The sequence below is a fragment of the Oncorhynchus mykiss genome, chromosome 7 (assembly GCF_057628025.1).
Source record: "Oncorhynchus mykiss isolate SJ-2025 chromosome 7, ASM5762802v1, whole genome shotgun sequence".
Classification (NCBI taxonomy): domain Eukaryota; kingdom Metazoa; phylum Chordata; class Actinopteri; order Salmoniformes; family Salmonidae; genus Oncorhynchus; species Oncorhynchus mykiss.
The window spans coordinates 77,491,841-77,512,833 of NC_143028.1; positions in this window are offsets into that span (position 1 = coordinate 77,491,841).

Sequence of the window (20,993 nt, forward strand, 5' to 3'; positions counted from 1 at the left end):
CAGGTATTGCCGTTGAGAGTTCTGTCATCTGGCACACGCTCAGCACCATGAAAACACCTGCAAGACTTTGGTTATTGTGCGTTCATTTTGTCTTGTGCACCTGCCTTAGGCAATGAGAAAATGTGTCTTAATTGCCACACACAGAGAGACCTGAGTTTTGAAGTCGGATGAATCATATTTTCCTATGGATATTTAGTCTCATTTCGACTCGATTAAGAGCCAACCCCACGGACAACCGGCACAGTAAATGAACATATTAAACATTCGTGACAGAAGTTTTTTTTTTTCTCTCCCCCATGTTGTTATGTGTGGCTTTGCTGTACAGGCAATGGAAAGCATAGTCACATTTAGGACACAGGCGGTCGGTGGCACTTTAAACAGGCTCATATTAATGGCTGCAATGAATTAAATGGTAGAGAATCTAACACATCAAACACCTTGTTTTTCCATCCATGAGCCGTCATCTCCTCAGCAGCCTCCTGTTGTTCAGGACTACGTACTGTAGGACCAGGAGGGGCTTATTTCCTTACCAACGTAATAGCCTGTCCAAGAAAAAAACTATTTTGTCTGTAGGTCCCATTGGTTATTGATGGTGTGAGATACTAGACGGAACAGAGGGAGCGTGAAGTGAACCAGTCTCCGGACCTGAAAGGCAAACAGCCTAAGCATTACGCCAATAGGGTTAACCAACTGAAGGGAACCAGTCTCCGGACCTGAAAGGCAAACAGCCTACGCATTACGCCAATAGGGTTAACCAACTTGGTGGTAACTGTAACGTGCCACATATAGCGAGGATCGTTATGAAAATCATCCTTTTTAATGATAACACATTGATATTTGAAAATAAGGGAAAACTCCCATGGGCTACTCATAAGTTCCCTACTGAAGTAATCCACTTGGAAAAAACAGGGTTAAATCAATGTTGTTTCCACATAATTTCAACCAAAATATGACGTTAAATCAACGTGGAAAACTGATTGGATTAGGGAGGAGTCATGAACGTCAGGGAATTTAGTCCGAATCCAATCACATGGTGACATTTCTGATTGATTTCCCGTTGAATTCACGTTATATGACTCAACCAAAGGAAAATCAAAACTGGACGTTTAACTGACGTCTGTGCCCAGCGGGAGGTTACATCCCGCGGCCTCCCCACCCATGGCCACCCCACCCACGGCCTCCCCACCAACCGCCTCCCCACCCACGGTCCCTCCACCCACGGTCCCTCCACCCACGGCCTACCCACCCACGGCCTATTTTCGCCTAACATTACATACCCAAATCTAACTGCCTGTAGTTCAGGACCTGAAGCAGGGATATGCATATTCTTGATACCATTTGAACGGAAACACTTTGCAGTTTGTGGAAATGTGAAATAATGTAGGAGAAAATAACACATTAGATCTGGTAAAAGATAATACAAAGAAAAAAACATTTTTCTTTATCCCCATCTTCTTTTAAATGCAAGAGAAAGGCCACAATGTATTATTCTAGTTTTGGCGCAATTTAGATTTTGTTCACTAGATGGCAGCAGTACATGTGCACAGTTTTAGACTGATCCGATGAGCCATTGTATTTATGTTCAAAATGTTGTATCAAGACTGCTGAAATGTGCCTAACTAGTTTATTAGTACATTTTCAAGTTCATAACTGTGCACTCTCCTCAAACAATAGCATGGTATTATTTTATTGTAATAGCTACTGTAAATTGGACAGTGCAGTTAGATTAACAATAGTTTAAGCTTTCTGCCCATATCAGATATGTCTATGTCCTGGGAAATGTCACGACATAGACAATCACATTAGCGCACGTTATCTCAACCGTCCTGTGGGGGGGGGGGGGGGACCGATCCCGTTGAGATGAATAAATACAAATAGTCAAATGTAAGTGCCTATTTCCACTATATGATGTGAAGTGGAGAGAGTCATATTAAGAAGAACAAGAAGAGGGGACAGGCTGTTGTATCAGAGTGGGAAGAGGGAACATGCTGTTGTATCAGAGTGAGAGGAGGGGAGAAGAGGGGACAGGCTGTTGTATCAGAGTGAGAAGAGGGGAGAAGATGGGACAGGCTGTTGTATCAGAGTGAGAAGAGGGGAGAAGAGGGGACAGCTCCTGGCGTGTGACTCTGTGTGTGTGTGTGTGTGTGTGTGTGTGGACAGCTCCTCTGCTCCCAGACTGACTTACAGAACAGTTTCTGCCCCAGGAAAGGATTAACAATCAAGTGTGCTAAAGGGAACTCTTATCACACACACACACACACACACACACACACACACACACATACACACACACACACACACACACACACACACACACACACACACACACACACACACACACACACACACACACACACACACACACACACACACACACACACACACACACACACACACACACACACACACACACACACACGCACACACACACACACGCACACACACACACGCACGCAGGCAGGCAGGCCCCTTCCCTCTCAGTCATCCTGAGCTATTCATCCTCAACATAATAGAAGAAGGGGTGTTGGGGTTTAGCCTGTGAGGCATTGTAGACAGGTGTCCCAGTTCATCAGTGCTTATGGTCACTCCTAATATAACTATGTTGACAACGGGCTGCAAGGAGATAACCGAGCTTGAATCCCTGACACCAGTTGTGTAGGCATCTATTGGCACAGCGCAGGGGCTATTGTGTTACAAGGCTGCACCAGTACTGAGATATTAAAAACAAATGTATTTTTATCTCACCTTTATTTAACCAGGTAGGCCAGTTGAGAACAAGTTCCAATTTACAACTGCGACCTGGCCAAGATAAAGCAAAGCAATTCAACACATACAACAACACAGAGTTGCACATGGAATAAACAAAACATAGTCAATAATACAGTAGAACAAAAGAAAACAAAACGTATATATACAGTGAGTTCAAATAAGGTAAGATAAAGGAGTTAAGGCAACAAATAGGCCATGGTGGCGAAGTAATTACAATATGGCAATTAAACACTGGAATGGTAGATGTGCAGAAGATGAAAGTGCAAGTAGAGATACTGGGGTGCAATAAATAAATAAATACTGTATGGGGACGAGGTAGGTAGATAGATGGGCTGTTTACAGATGGGCTATAAACAGACAGGTGCAGTGATCTGTGAGCTGCTCTGACAGCTGGCGCTTAAAGCTAGTGAGGGAGATATGAGTCTCCAGCTTCAGAGATTTTTGCAGTTCGTTACAGTCATTGGCAGCAGAGAACTGGAAGGAAAGCGGCCAAACGAGGAATTAATTTTGGGGGTGACCGGTGAGATATACCTGCTGGAGCGAGTGTTACGAGTGGGTGCTGCTATGGTGACCAGCGAGCTGAGATAAGGCGGGGCTTTACCTAGCAGAGACTTGTAGATAACCTGTAGCCAGTGGGTTTGGCGACGAGTATGAAGCGAGGGCCAACCAACGAGAGTGTACAGGTCGCAATGGTGGGTAGTGCATGGGGCTTTGGTGACAAAACGGGTAGCACTGTGATAGACTGCATCCAGTTTGTTGAGTAGAGTGTTGAAGGCTATTTTATAGATGACATCGCCGAGGATCGGTAGGATGGTCAGTTTTACGACGGTATGTTTGGCAGCATGAGTGAAGGAGGCTTTGTTGCGATATAGGAAGCCAATTCTAGATTTCATTTTGGATTGGAGATGCTTATTAATGTGAGTCTGGAAGGAGAGTTTACAGTCTAACCAGACACCTAGGTATTTGTAGTTGTCCACGTATTCTAAGTCAGAAGTGTCCAGAGTAGTAATGCTGGACAGGTGAGCAGGTGCAGGCAGCGATCGGTTGAATAGCATGCATTTAGTTTAACTTTTTTTTTTTGTATTGCATTGAAGCTCGTCTGGAGGGTTAGTTAACACAGTGTCCAACGAAGGGCCAGAAGTATACAGAATGGTGTCGTCTGCGTAGAGGTGTACGAGAGAATCACCAGCAGCAAGAGCAACATCATTGATGTGTTGAAGGACATTGTCATGTAGGAGAAAACAGTTATCTTTCAGATTGTCTTGTTTTAAGATTTAACGTTTTGTATGATAGTGGATTGTTTGTCATTTAGGGCAAAGGGAATGAGCTTGTCTTGTAAGGAAAGCAACTAGCTCTCACAGTCTCGCCTCAGAATGAGACGTTCATCTATATTTCCCAAACATCAAAAATAAAAGTTATTGCAAACGTCAAAGGGTATTAGGTCAGTTTTGACCAGTTTTGACCTTCCTTCCTCTCTCTAGATCTCCTTCTCACTCCCTCCCTCTCTCCCCTTCTCTCGCTTTCTCTCTACCGCCTCTCTTTCTCTCTCATTCCCTCTATATACACACGCACGCACGCACACACGCACGCATGCACACACGCACACACACACACACACACACGCACACGCACACGAACACGCGCGCACACACACACACACACACACACACACACACACACACGCACACACACACACACACACACGCACACACACGCACACACACACACACACGCACACACACACACACACACACGCACACGCACACGCACACACACACACGCATTTACACACGCACACACACACGCACACGCACACGCACACACGCACACACACACACACGCACACACACACACACACACACACACACACACACACACACACACACACACACACACACACACGCACACACGCACACTCACACACACGCACACACGCACACGCACACACACACACGCATGCACACACGCACACACACACACACGCACACACACACACACACACACACACACACACACACAGCTGGTTGTCAGATGGAGGGGGCCAGGACCGAGTTTGGAGAAACCCTGTTTAAGGACACGTGCGATTGGCTTGTCTGCCTGGACTGGAGTACAGAAAAGCAACAGCAGAGGACAGCCTTTACCAAACAATACAGATGTTTCTCCAGCCACATCTAAGAGCACATTTTTACCTCATTGGAAATGTGTTGAATTAATTGTCATTGACAGATGTATCCCTTCTCCACACTCACAAAGAATCAACACAGCTGAACCTCTATCCTTCATTTGAAGATGAGGATTAAAAACATGAATAATAAAACTGATGTTCTATTAAAAAAAAAACATTGAAGTTGACAAGAATGGCGTTTGATTAAATACCTGTTATATCGAAAGATAGATTTGACACTTTAAAACACAGTTTGACAATTTCTAACACAATACAACCACACATGTGGATAATGCATTTACAATCATCGAGGATGACAAAAAAAAAAACGCCTGCTAGACTCCACAGTAGACCCCGCCTCCTAGGCTCCATGGTAGACCCCGTCTCCTAGACTCCAGAGTAGACCCCGCCTCCTAGGCTCCGCATTTGACCCCGCCTCCTAGGCTCCACAGTTCACCCCGCCTCCTAGGCTCCACAGTTGACCCCGTCTCCTAGGCTCAGCAGTTGACCCCGCCTCCTAGGCTCCACAGTTCACCCCGCCTCCTAGGCTCCACAGTAGACCCCGCCTCCTAGGCTCAGCAGTTGACCCCGTCTCCTAGGCTCAGCAGTTGACCCCGTCTCCTAGGCTCCACAGTTGACCCCGCCTCCTAGGTTCCGCAGTTGACCCCGCCTCCTAGGCTCCGCAGTAGACCCCGCCTCCTAGGCTCCGCAATAGACCCCGCCTCCTAGACTCCAGAGTAGACCCCGCCTCCTAGGCGCCAGAGTAGACCCTGCCTCCTAGGCTCCACGGTAGACCACGCCTCCTAGGCTCCAGAGTAGACCCCGTCTCCTAGACTCCAGAGTAGACCCCGCCTCCTAGACTCCAGAGTAGAGCCTGCCTCCTAGGCTCCGCAGTTGACCCCGCCTCCTAGGCTCCGCAATTGACCCCGCCTCCCAGGCTCCACAGATGATCCCGCCTCCTAGGCTCCGCAGTTGACCCCGCCTCCTAGGCTCCACAGTTGACCCCGTCTCCTAGACTCCACAGTTGACCCCGCCTCCTAGACTACACAGTTGACCCCGCCTCCTAGGCTCCACAGTTGACCCCGTCTCCTAGACTCCACAGTTGACCCCGTCTCCTAGACTCCACAGTTGACCCCGCCTCCTAGACTACACAGTAGACCCCGCCTCCTAGGCTCCACAGTTGACCCCGCCTCCTAGACTCCACAGTTGACCTGAAAGCCATTTAGTGATCTTGGATAACTCTGCACTAAGGATCTCTTCTACTGAGGCTCTGTTCTTATGGGACACCAGTAGAGCAGAGTGATACGCATACAACAAGTAATTAGGACAGAAGTTATATCGCTAATGTATTTATAACGTTGTTATGTCATTAATGTATTTATAAAGTAGTTTGTAATGTAGTTATATCGCTAATGTCTTTATAATGTAGTTATATCGCTAATGTAATGTAGTTATATTGATAATGTAATGTAGTTATATCACTAATGTAATGTAGTTATATCATTAATATATTTATAATGTAGTTATATCATTAATATATTTATAGTGTAGTTATATTTTTTATGTATTTATAATGTAGTTATATCATTAATATAATTATAATGTAGTTATATCGCTAATATAATGTAGTTATATCAGTAATGTATTTATAATGTAGTTATATCATTAATATATTTATGATGTAGTTATATTTTAATATATTTATAATGTTGTTTTATCGCTAATGAATTTATGATGTAGTTATATCGCTAATATAATGTAGTTATATCATTAATGTATTTATAATGAACTTATACAGCTAATGTAATGTAGTTATATCGCTAATGTAATGTGGTTAATGTCATTAATATATTTCTTATAGTAGTTATATCATTAATATATTTTTATAATGTAGTTATATCGCTAACTATCATTAACATCCACCTGTTAAATATGATCTAGACCCAGTCAACGGCCCTGCTGTTAAAACCAAGTGGTTTTAACGTGTAGAGCATGAGGTTATGATCAACCGTGTCCAATGCCTTATGCAGATCCAGCATTAACATTCCATAGACATTTTCCCTGTCAAATTCTTTCCTAACAAAGTAAGTTAAAAACAATAGAGGGGTCAGTGGAGAGGGACTTACTATATATATATATATATATATACTCTTATCAAGTTTAAGTGATATCTGTGTGTTTGTTCACGTTGTACAGCAATCAAAGAGTTAGTTTTACTTGATTCAAATAATGCATGTGTGTGTTTGTCTGTGTGTGTGTGTGTGTGTGTGTGCATGCCTGTGTGTGTGTGTGTGTGTGTGTGTGTGTTTGTGCATGCCTGTGTGTGTGTGTGTGTGTGTGTGTGTGTGTGTGTGTGTGTGTGTGTGTGTGTGTGTGTAAAACACAACTGTTCTTCTCTCTTTGAGCATTTCATGGATTTAGAAGGTTACTGTGATGTGATCTGGTGAGTGATTAGAAGTCAGCTAGGGCTTTCCTTTCAAATACACACAGGCATACACAGACACACACACACAGGCATACACACACACACACACTCAGGTGAACAAACACACATTTCTCCCTTTGACTCATAATAACAGGGATCATATGAAAGAAAATCTGTTTAAAAAGTAGAGAAAAAAAACACACTTTTACTCGTGGGATTTCAATTTGCCATTTGAAATCTTCCCTTTCAAACAACCCCCTACTGTGACAGACTTAGGATGTGTCTCAAATGACCCCCTATCCCCCCTCTATCAATAGTAGTGTACTCTACACAGGATAGGGTGCTCTTTGGAACACAGCCCAAGCGACATACGTTTACAAGCAGCTAACTTCCCTGATGCAATATCAGCAGAACACCCTGTTGGGGAATTGGAGCTCACCCAGGCCCAGTCAGTCAGCCAGGCAACATATTGTGTGTTTGGCTGTGGGCTGGACTGAGACTGAGACCAACAGGCTGCACACCGTGTCTACCTCCCAAGTGGCACCCTATTTACTATCTGGTGCACTATATAGGGCCCTGGTCAAAACAGCCCCTGGTCAAAAGTAGTGCACTATATAGGGAATAGGGTGCTATTTGAGGTGCACGCACTGTGTGAGGAGAATAGGGTGCTATTTGAGGTGCACGCACTGTGTGAGGAGGGTTCATCCTGTTTTGGATGAGGACACTCGTATAAGTCCTTACTAATAACGCTGGAGTGGAGTAGCCAGCAGCACTTACTGTTTTTCTCTCTGTGACGATTCAGAATCTGAGTCTCAAACGGCACCCTATTCCCTAGGTAGAGAATTACAGCCGAAAAGGGCGGAATTTAGGACATGCTGTGACTCCATCAAGGGCTGTACTGACTGTATGCAGCCAACAAAGTAAATCGATGAGGGCTCTTGCTGCTGAGTTTTAAATGTTCTGTGTTCTTGTGACATTTGCTTTTGAGGATGAATTTAAATGTTCTGTGTTCTTGTGATTTGAAGCTTGTGTTTGTCATGAGTAGTTGACAAGTTTGAAAAGTTGACGATAACCAGGTTGTTATGGTAACGAATTGCGCTGAGAGTCGGGAAGCATGTTCAGGGAGTGAATACAATTAATAAATAAATGAACAAAACAAGAAACACAAACAGCCGCACCGACATGAAACAGGAACAATGACGACTGGGGAAGAAACCAAAGGGAGTGACTTATAAAGGGCAGGTAATCAAGGAGGTGATGGAGTCCAGGTGAGTGTCAGTATGCGTGTAACGCTGGTGACAGGTGTGCGCCATATCGAGTAGCCTGGTGACCTAGAGGACGGAGAGGAGAGCACACGTGACAGTTATTGTCAATGAGAATTTAGATCTCAATTACTTACTAAGTTCAGTTAATATGGCTAGCTGAACCCCTCGACAACATTCCGCTGAAAAGGCAGAGTGCGAAATTCTAAAACATTTTTCAGAAATATGTAACGTTTCATACATTCACAAGTGCAATACACCAAATTAAAGATAAACTTTCAAAAAGGCTTTACAGTGAAAGCACACCATATGATTATGTTAGGTCAGAGCCTAGTCGCAAAACACACACAGCCATTTTCCAGCCAAAGAGAGGAGTCACAAAAAGCACAAATAGAGATAAAATTAATCACTAACCTTTGATGATCTTCATCAGATGGCACTCATAGGACTTCATGTTACACAATAAATGTATGCTTTGTTCGATAAAGTTCATATTTATATCCAAAAATCTCAGTTTATATAGGCGCTTTATGGTCAGTAATGTTGTGCCTCGAAAACATCCAGTGAATTTTCAGAGAGCCACATCAATTTACAGAAATACTCATAATAAACTTTGATAAAAGATACAACTATTATGCACAGAATTATAGATATACTTCTCCTTAATGAAACCGCTTTGTTAGATTTCAAAAAAGCTTTTTGGAAAAGCAAACCATGCAATAATCTGAGTACAGTGCTCAGACACAAAAAAAAGCCATGCAGATATCTGCCATGTTGTGGAGTCAGTAAAAGTAAAAAATTGCGTTATAAATATTCACTTACCTTTGATGATCTTCATCAGAATGCAGTACCAGGAATCCCAGTTCCACAATAAATGTTTGTTTTAAATCTTCAACAATGTTCCAACCGGAGAATTCCTTTGTCTTTAGAATTGCAATGAAACGCAAGCTAACTCTCATGTGAGCGAGCGTGATCAGCTCATGGCACTCTGGCAGGCCAGAGCTCCAAACAGCTCTCATTCGCCCCCACTTCACAGTAGAAGCCTCAAACTAGGTTTTAAAGTCTGTTGACATCTAGTGGAAGCCTTAGGGAGTGCAATATGACCCCATAGACAGTATGGCAATGAGTTGTAAAACTACAAACTTCAGATTTCCCACTTCCTGGTTGGATTTCTCTCAAGTTTTCACCTGCCATATGAGTTCTGTTGTACTCACAGACATCATTCAAACAATTTTAGAAACTTCAGAGTGTTTTCTATCCAATACTACTAATAATATGCATATATTAGCTTCTGGGCCAGAGTAGCAGGAAGTTTACTCTGGGCACGCTTTTCATCCGAACGTGAAAATGCTGCCCCCTATCCCAAACAGGTTTTAACTAAACCAACACATCAAGTTCATCAATCTTTTCTTTTCATTCAAGTTTGAGAGAAAGAGAAAGAAAGAGAGGGAGATAAATATACAGTGCATTCAAAAAGTATTCAGTCCCCTTGACTTTTTTCACATTGTCACGTTACAGCCTTATTCTAAAATGGATTAAATAATTTTTTCCCCCTCATCAATCTACACACAATACCCCATAATGACATCACAATACCCCATAATGACGAAGCATAAACCATTGTTTTGAAATTTCTGCATTTATGAAAAATAATAATAATGGAAATCTCACATTCACACAAGTATTTAGACCCTTTACTCAGTACTCTGTTGAAGCACATTTAGCAGTGATTACAGCCTCGAGTCTTCTTGACGCTACAAGCTTGACACACCTGTATTTGGGGAGTTTCTCAAAAATGTCTCTGCAGATACTCTCCAGAGATGTTCAATCGGGTTGAAGTCCGGCTCTGGATCGGCCACTCAAGGACATTCAGAGATTTTTCCCGAAGCCACTCCTGCGTTGTTTTGACTGTGTGCTTAGGGTCGCTGTCAAGTCTGAGGTCCTGAGCGTTCTGGAGCAGGTTTTCATCAAGGATCTCTATGTTCTTTGCTCCGTTCATCTTTCCCTCGAACCTGACTAGTTTCCCAGTCCCTGCTGCTGAAAAATAACCCCACAGCATGATGCTGACACCACCATGCTTCGCCATAGGGATGGTGCCAGGTTTCCTACTGACTTGACGCTTAGCATTCAGGCCAAAGAGATTAATCTTGGTTTCATCAGACCAGAGAAACTTGTTTGTCATTGTCTGAGAGTCCTTTAGGAGGCTTTTTGGCAAACTCCAAGTGGGCTGTCATGTTCCTTTTACTGTGGAGTGGCTTCTGTCTGGCCACTCTACCATAAAGGCCTGATTGGTGGAGTTCTACAGAGATGGTTGTCCTTCTAGAAGGTTCTCCCTTCTCCACAGAGGAGCTCTAGAGCTCTGTTAGAGCTCCTAGACATCCCTGACCAAGGTCCACCTCCCCCGGCCAGATCTAGGAAGAGTCTTGGTGGTTCCAAACTTCTTCCATTTAGGAATGATGGGGGCCACCGTGTTCTTGGGGACTTTTAATGATGCAGATATTTTTCGGTACCCTTCCCCAGATCTCTGCCTTGACACAATCCTGTCTTGGAGCTCTACGGACAATTCCTTCAACCTCATGTCTTAGTTTTTGTTCTGACTGGCACTGTCAATTGTGGGACCTTATATGGACAGGTGTGTACCTTTCCAAATCATGTCCAATTAATTGAATTTACCACAGATGGACTCCCATTCAAGTTGTTGTAAAGGTTTTCCTCCTCTTCTTCTCAAGGATCGGACCAAGATGCGGCGTGGTAAGTGTCCATTCATTAATGTAAAAACATAAACTGAACACTCAATGAATACAAAACAATAAACGTGAACAAAACCGAAACAGTACCTTTGTGGCGAACAAACACAGACACGGAAACAATCACCCACAAAACAACAGTGAAACACAGGCTACCTAAGTATGATTCTCAATCAGAGACAACTAACGACACCTGCCTCTGATTGAGAACCATACTAGGCCGAACACAGAAAACCAACCTAGAAACACAAAACATAGAATGCCCACCCAACTCACGTCCTGACCAACTAAAACAAAGAAATAACACAAGAACTAGGGTCAGAACGTGACAATTGTAGAAACATCTCAAGGATGATCAGTGGAAACAGGATGCAACTGAGCTCAATTTCAAGTCTCTTTCATTTTGATGATTGTATGGTATTGTGTGTAAATCGATGAGAAAAACATTTCATTTAATACATTTTATAATAAGGCTGTAACATAACAAAATGTGGAAAAAGTCATGGGGTCTGAATACTTTCCGAATGCACATTTCATATGACTGGGAATAAAGATTTACTTATATAAACTTAACTCAGTAAAGTCTTTGAAATTGCTGCATGTCACATACATATAGAGAGGGGGAGGGGGGCTTCATCTCTTCCAGAGAAAGGGACAGAAAGTTAACTCTGTCACACATTTGAATACTGTCCATGAGAGAAGATTATCGGTTAATGTATTTATGGATACCTCTGTTCTTCAGAAGTAAGAGGAGTCATGGTTGAACTGTAAATGAGCCTGTTCTCAGCTCTCTTCTCAGTTTGGGACACGCTGTAATGTAAGTCTATTCAAGGAGGCAGCTAGCGAGAGGTAGGGAGCCGGGGACAGGGACAGAAAGGTAGCAGTGCAGAGAGAGGCATATTAGTGTTGTAGAGCCTGCAGGTGCACGGCGGGGTGTTGTATGGTGCTGTGGGTGGCGGTGTAACCTGGTGATCCCTGCTCATCACAGGCCATTAGAGCACTGCAGGTGAGGAACAGACAGAGAAAGGAGGGGCGCAGAGGGGTACAGGGGGGGTTGGAAGGGTACAGGGGGGTTGGAGGGTACCAACCTACCTCTGCCAGTGTAGAGGGCCACCATACGGCAGGCGTATGGTACGGTGGGGTGCTGTGTGGTGCTGTGGTTGTGTGGCTCATTGATCAAATCAAATTAAATTGTTTTGGTCACATACACATGGTTAGCAGATGTTATTGCGAGTGTTGCGAAATGCTTGTGCTTCTAGATCTGACTTTGCAGCAGTATCTAACAGGTAATATCTAACTATTCCACAACAAAACCTAATACACACAATCTAGTAAAGGAATGGGATAAGAATATATAAATATAAAATATATGGATAAGCAGTGACAGAGCAGCTAAGATGCAATAGATAGTGTGGGATACAATATACAGTACATATGAGATAAGTAACGCGAGATCTGTAAACATTCTTAAAGTGGCATTATTAAAGTGACTAGTGTTATAAGGTAGGCAGCCACTTCTCTGTGCTAGTGATGGCTGTTTAACAATCGGATGGCCTTGAGGTAGAAGCTCTATTTCAATCTCTCTGTCCCAGCATTGATGCATCTGTACTGACCTCACCTTCTGGATGATAAGCGGGGTGAACAGGCAGTGGTTCGGGTGGTTATTGTCCTTGAGGATCTTTTTTGCCTGCCTGTGACATCGGGTGTTGTAGGTGTCCTGGAGGGCAGGTAGTTTGACCCCGGTGATGCGTTGTGCAGACCGAACCACTCTCTGGAGAGCCCTGCGGTTGTGGGCGGTGCAGTTACCGTACCAGGCGGTGATACAGCCCGACAGGATTCTCTTGATTGTGCATCAATAAAAGTTAGTGAGGGTTTTAGGTGACAAACCACATTTTTTCAGCCTCCTGAGGTTGAAGAGGTGCTGTTGCGCCTTCTTCACCACACTGTCTGTGTGCGTGGAACATTTCAGTTTGTCGGTGATATGTACACTCAGGAACTTTCCACCTTCTCCACTTATGTGGCAGGGTCTACAGTCAATCACGGGTTACAAAAAGAAAACCAGCCCCGTCACGGACCAGGTTGTCTTGCTCCCAGACAGACTAAATAACTTTTTTGCTCACTTTGAGGACAATACAGTGCCACTGACACGGCCTGCTACCAAAACCTGCGGGCTCTCCTTCACTGCATCCGACGTGAGTAAAACATTTAAATGTATTAACCCTGCAGCCTTGCGATATGGTCCTTGACTAGTCTCTCAAAGCACTTCATGATGACAGAAGTGAGTGCTACGGGGCGATAGTCATGTAGTTCAGTTATCTTTGCCTTCTTAGGATCAGAAACAATGGTCACCATCTTGAAGCATGTGGGAACAGCAGACTCGGATAAGGATTGATTGAATATGTCCGTAAACACACCAGTCAGTTGGTCTGCGCAAATTAGCTTTGTTAAAATCCCCAGCTACAATAAATGCAGCGAAGTTCCTTGATGGCCGTCTTAGTATCTGCTTGTGGGGGGATATACACTGCTGTGACGATAACCGAGGAGAGTTCTATTGGGAGATAATATGGTCGGCGTTTGATTGTGAGGAATTCTAGGTCAGTTGAACAAAAGGTCTTGAGTTCCTGTATGTTGTTATAATTGCACCATGAGTCATTAACCATGAGACATACACCCCCGCCCTTCTTCTTACCTGGGGAGATGTTTATTCTTGTCGTCGCGATGCACTGAAAATCCCGTTGGCTGTATTGACTCCGACAGCATGGCCCAAGCTAGCCATGTTTCTGTGAAACAAAGTATGTTACAATCTCTGATATTTCTTTGGAAAGCAACTCTTGCCCTGATTTTGTCGACTTCGTTAACTAGGGACTGGACATTAGCGAGTAATATACTCAGAAGTGGTGGGTAGTAGTCTAGCCTCACTAGAAGACCGCTCCGGCACCCTCTCCTCAGGCGGTGTTGTTTTGGGTCGGCCTCTGGAATCAGTTTAAATGCCCTGGGAGGTGCAGACAAAGGTTCCGCTTTGGGAAAGTCGTATTCCTGGTTGTAGTGCTGGTTGTGCTGGTAAGTTGACGTATCTCTGATATCCAATAGTTCTACCCGGCTATATGTAATAACACTTAAGGTTTTCTGGGCTAACAATGTAACAAATAATACATTAAAAAAAAACTAAATTCTGGACAGTTTCCTAAGGACTAGAAGCGAAGCTGCCATCTTTGCTTATCACAGGCCATTAGAGAACTTGATGTACAGAATGGAGGATGCAGGAGGGTCCCAGTTAGAGGGATGCCCCCAAATCGTCCCCTACACAAGCTTTTTTTATTTAAATATTTTTAATCACACTGTTGGAGCACTGCAGGATTGGAGCGGAGGGTGAGAGAGGGGCTCAGGGTAGTACAGACGGGTGCAGGGAGCTGCCATTCCATCACTGCAGGTACGGAGCATGAAGTTCAGTGGGACAGTTAGAGGTTTGCAGGGAGGTTATCTACCTGTGTCTAGAGCTTTAAAGGGATATGTTACCCAAATTACAACATGACACATTGGTTTCTTTATCCTGTAAGCAGTCTATGGACAAAGTATGTCAGCAATTCTACAGCAATCCTACATGGTAAGAAAAACAATCTGTAATTTAGAAATTTTGGTGAACGATCCCTTTAATTCTTTCCTCTGAAACGTCCTCTACTGTATCTGATTGAATCACACCATTAGTGCCGGTGTGGGTTGGAGGTTGCAGGAGAGGTACAGAGGAGTGCAGGGAGCGTAGCTGGTACTAGTGTCGCCTAAAACGTCCCCTCCCGGTGGTGATTTAATCATCTCATTGGCGCTGCAGGTATGGGGTGCAGCATCGGGCTCAGAAGGGTTTCTTAAATGGGCATGGAGACGTGGGGAGGGATTGAAGGAGGGAGGGAGAGGAGTATCTTCTACCCAGCAGGTCTGACTGCTCCCAGGAGCACGCCTGCTGGGAGGGATTGAGGGAGGGAGGGAGGGAGGGAAAGGAGTATCTTCTACCCAGCAGGTCTGACTGCTCACAGGAGCACACCTGCTGGGAGGGAATGAGGGAGGGAGGGAGAGGAGTATCTTCTACCCAGCAGGTCTGACTGCTCCCAGGAGCACGCCTGCTGGGAGGGATTGAGGGAGGGAGGGAGGGAGGGAAAGGAGTATCTTCTACCCAGCAGGTCTGACTGCTCACAGGAGCACACCTGCTGGGAGGGAATGAGGGAGGGAGGGAGAGGAGTATCTGCTACCCAGCAGGTCTGACTGCTCCCAGGAGCACGCCTGCTGGGAGGGATTGAGGGAGAGGAGTATCTTCTACCCAGCAGGTCTGACTGCACCCAGAGTCTTGTCTTTTCTTACTACAGTAGCTCTGACTTTGCTGATAGCATTTACTTTATTGAGGGAAAATGTACTTACAATGACTGTGATATGTGGTTTTCTCACCAAGCTATCTTAAGATGACCTGGAAGTGGCCCTGGATAAGTGTCAGTTGAATGACTGTAAATGTAAGTGCCTGTGTCCCAGCCCTGCAGCCGTAACGACCAGATCACTAGCTACCTGCCATCAGACATTTTCAATAGTAGAGACAGTAAATTCTGATTCTGAGCAAATATTTTCATTGAGTCTCAGAGTAGGATAGCTGATCTAGGATCAGTTTTTCGTTTTTAGGTACAAGTAGTAAGACTAGGAGGACCTGGGCGCCCGTATCGACAATGTGCTTATTCATTATGCTCTAAACTGATCCTAGATCAGATTTCATACTCTGAGACGGTGAGAATATGGTCCCTGGTGACTGTCTGTCTGTTACAATGTATATAAAAGGTTAAATGAAGGTGAAATAAAAAATAATAATAAAATATATATATATATATCTTTCAGCCTTAATGAAAACTAAATGTGACACTGCTGATAAAAAGCTTTTTCTGAAATGTCCCAGTGGGGGCCTGGTGATCGACTGTTTGAGACAGGCTGTCACACAGCCAGCATGGCTGGTATAGTTTTATTACAGCTAAACTAACCCTGTAGGGAATTCCTCAACATTATTCACAGTTCTGGATATGTAGCATTACATATGTATTCAGTCATATTCCTAGTTCTGAATATGTAGTGTACAATATATTCAGTCATATTCGCAGTTCTGAATATCTATCACTATATCCTGTGTATTCAGTCATATGTACAGTCTGTACACGTTGCTGAGGGACATTCCTGGATTGTTAATAAACCATACGGACTGCGTACCAAATTGCAGCCCATTCCGATTCACTTCTGTGGTGGGGAGAGGAAGCCCTGTGACCGGCAGTGGGAGAAGATGGAGCGAGACGATTCACCTATGTGGTGGTGAGAGGAAGCCCTGTGGCTGGCAGTGGGAGAAGATGGAGCGACACGATTCACCTATGTGGTGGTGAGAGGCAGTGGGAGAAGATGGAGCGACACGATTCACCTATGTGGTGGTGAGAGGAAGCCCTGTGGCAGGCAGTGGGAGAAGATGGAGCGACACGATTCACCTATGTGGTGGTGAGAGGAAGCCCTGTGGCCGGCAGTGGGAGAAGATGGAGCGAGACGATTCACCTATGTGGTGGTGAGAGGAAGCCCTGTGGCCGGCAGTGGGAGAAGATGGAGCGACACGATTCACCTATGTGGTGGTGAGAGGAAGCCCTGTGGCCGGCAGTGGGAGAAGATGGAGCGAGACGATTCACCTATGTGGTGGGGAGAGGAAGCCCTGTGGCTGACAGTGGGAGAAGATGGAGCGACACGATTCACCTATGTGGTGGTGAGAGGAAGCCCTGTGGCCGGCAGTGGGAGAAGATGGAGCGAGACGATTCACCTATGTGGTGGTGAGAGGAAGCCCTGTGGCCGGCAGTGGGAGAAGATGGAGCGACACGATTCACCTATGTGGTGGTGAGAGGAAGCCCTGTGGCCGGCAGTGGGAGAAGATGGAGCGAGACGGAAGTGGGCCGACATTCTTCACAATTTTGTCATCAATGAAACACTTGATCTCAATCAAATGTTAACTGACTCGGGGCAGAGGACTTTATGTAGTGGTGTAGTAGTCTCTACTACTACACTACTACTACTACACTACTACTACTGGTGTAGTAGTCTCTTTCTCTCTGTTCTAATCACACTGGAGACTGGTGTAGTAGTCTCTCTCTCTCTGTTCTAATCACACTGGAGACTAGTGGTCACTTTCTCTCTGTTCTAATCACACTGGAGACTGGTGTAGTGGTCTCTCTCTCTCTGTTCTAATCGCACTGGAGACTGGTGTAGTGGTCTCTCTCTCTCTGTTCTAATCACACTGGAGACTGGTGTAGTGGTCTCTCTCTGTTCTATTCACACTGGAGACTGGTGTAGTGGTCTCTCTCTGTTCTATTCACACTGGAGACTGGTGTAGTGGTCTCTCTCTGTTCTTTTCACACTGGAGACTGGTGTAGTGGTCTCTCTCTGTTCTATTCACACTGGAGACTGGTGTAGTGGTCTCTCTCTGTTCTATTCACACTGGAGACTGGTGTAGTGGTCTCTCTCTGTTCTATTCACACTGGAGACTGGTGTAGTGGTCTCTCTCTGTTCTTTTCACACTGGAGACTGGTGTAGTGGTCTCTCTCTGTTCTATTCACACTGGAGACTGGTGTAGTGGTCTCTCTCTGTTCTTTTCACACTGGAGACTGGTGTAGTAGTCTCTTTCTCTCTGTTCTAATCACACTGGAGACTGGTGTAGTGGTCTCTCTCTGTTCTATTCACACTGGAGACTGGTGTAGTGGTCTCTCTCTGTTCTATTCACACTGGAGACTGGTGCAGTGGTCTCTCTCTGTTCTAATCACACTGGAGACTGGTGTAGTGGTCTCTCTGTTCTAATCACACTGGAGACTGGTGCAGTGGTCTCTCTCTGTTCTATTCACACTGGAGACTGGTGTAGTGGTCTCTCTCTCTGTTCTATTCACACTGGAGACTCCTGGCTTCTCTTCTCTATACAGTAACGAGTGAGACTGTGAGCTGGAGTGGTTCATATTGTCTTACTTTAATGGGTTTGTATAGGGAGGATATGATGGTCCAACTGATCAGACTTCCTCTCCTCTCATCTTCTCTTCCTCTCCTCCTCTCTTCTCATCCTCTCTTCCTCTCCTCCTCACTTCCTCTCTTCCTCACTTCCTCTCTTCTTCTCCTCCTCACTTCCTCTCTTCCTCTCCTCCTCACTTCCTCTCCTCCTCACTTCCTCTCTTCCTCTCCCCCACACTTCCTCTCCTCCTCTCTTCCTCTCCTCCTCACTTCCTCTCCTCCTCTCTTCCTCTCCACCTCTCTTCCTCTCCTCCTCACTTCCTCTCCTCCGCACTTCCTCTCCTCCTCACTTCCTCTCTTCCTTTCCTCCTCTCCACCTCTCTTCCTCTCCTCCTCTCTTCTTCTCCTCCTCTCCTCCTCTCTTCCTCTCCTCCTCTCTTCTTCTCCTCCTCTCTTCCTCACTTCCTCTTCTTCTCCTAACTTCCTCTCCTCCCCACTTCCTCTCCTCCTCACTTCCTCTCTTCCTCTCCTCCTCACTTCCTCTCTTCCTCACTTCCTCTCTCCCTCACTTCCTCTCCTCCTCACTTCCTCTCCTCCTCTCTTCCTCTCCTCCTCACTTCCTCTCCTCCTCACTTCCTATCTTCCTCTCCTCCTCACTTCCTCTCCTCCTCACCTCCTCTCCTCCTCACTTCCTCTCCTCCTCTCTTCCTCTCCACCTCTCTTCCTCTCCTCCTCACTTCCTCTCCTCCGCACTTCCTCTCCTCCTCACTTCCCCTCGTCCTCTCTTCCTCTCCTCCTCTCCACCTCTCTTCCTCTCCTCCTCTCTTCCTCTCCTCCTCTCCTCCTCTCTTCCTCTCCTCCTCTCTTCTTCTCCTCCTCTCTTCCTCACTTCCTCTCTTCTTCTCCTAACTTTCTCTCCTCACCACTTCCTCTCTTCCTCTCCTCCTCTCTTCCTCTCCTCCTCTCTTCCTCTCTTCCTCTCCTCCTAACTTCCTCTCCTCCTAACTTCCTCTCCTCCTCACTTCCACTCCTCCTCAATTCCTCTCTTCCTCTCTTCCTCTCCTCCTCTCCACCTCTCTCCCTCTCGTCCTCTCTTCTTCTCCTCCTCTCCTCCTCTCTTCCTCTCCTCCTCTCTTCTTCTCCTCCTCTCTTCCTCTCTTCCTCTCTTCTTCTCCTAACTTCCTCTCCTCCCCACTTCCTCTCCTCCTTTCCTCCTCACTTCCTCTCCTCCCAACTTCCTCTCCTCCTCTCCTCCTCTCTTCCTCTCCTCGTCTCTTCTTCTCCTCCTCTCTTCCTCACTTCCTCTCTTCTTCTCCTAACTTCCTCTCCTCCCCACTTCCTCTCCTCCTCTCCTCCTCTCTTCCTCTCCTCCTCTCTTCCTCTCTTCCTCTCCTCCTCACTTCCTCTCCTCCTCACTTCCTCTCTTCCTCTCCACCTCTTTTCCTCTCTTTCTCTCCTCCTCTTCTCTTCTCCAACTCTCTTCCTCTCCTCCTCTCCTCCTCTCCACCTCTCTTCCTCTCCTCCTCACTTTATCTCCACCTCTCCTCCTCACTTCCTCTCCTCCTCTCCACCTCTCTTCCTCTCTTCCTCTCTTCCTCTCCTCCTCTCTTCCTCACACATTGAATATAGACATGGCTGGAGTGACTGTGGATTATACATTGTCTTGCCTGGATGGCTTTGAATAGGGAGCATACTGTATGTTCAGAGTCATGGATGAAGTGTAGCCATGCTTTAATAGAATCTATAAGGACTCATCACACAACATGTAGTCTCTTGTGACAGAGAAATGAGTAGCTGGCCAGCGTACACTCAAAATATGTTTTTTGTTGATGAGATTTCATGCCATTCTATCAATGCGGTGTGGCGGATTGGTTTTAAGCAAGACAGGTATTTGAGCAAGTCAAAGGTGATAGCATACTGTTGTATTGCCAGCTGGCAGAGCCATCTAGGGAATCAGGGAATCAAAGCATTGACAGCCTCCTCATGGATTTGAAAGGAATTGACCAGGGTGGAATACACGGTGGAAACTCTATCCAGCCCATGCCTACGCCAGCCAACTGAGGGGGAATGAACAAGTGGACACTTCAGGGAGCAGGGTAGATCATTGTTAGGCAGCCCAGGTCTACAGAATCTCAGTTGGACTTCACATTATGGATGAAGGGGGATGGATGAACAGGATTAGGTGACTAACCATTCACACTGCATCACTGACAGCATTTCTCAAAAGGGACAGAACACAAGCGCTTGAATTATAATGTTGCTCCTCTGTTGAGAGTTCAGCATTAGGTATGTTGCTCCTCTGTTGAGAGTTCCGCATTAGAATGTTGCTCTTCTGTTGAGAGTTCAGCATTAGAATGTTGCTCCTCTGTTGAGAGTTCAGCATTAGAATGCTACTCCTCTATTGAGAGTTCAGCATTAGAATGTTGCTCCTCTGTTGAGTGTTCCGCATTAGAATGTTGCTCCTCTGTTGAGAGTTCAGCATTAGAATGTTGCTCCTCTGTTGAGAGTTCAGCATTAGAATGTTGCTCCTCTGTTGAGAGTTCAGCATTAGAATGTTGCTCCTCTGTTGAGAGTTCAGCATTAGATTGTTGCTCCTCTGTTGAGAGTTCAGCATTAGAATGTTGCTCCTCTGTTGATAG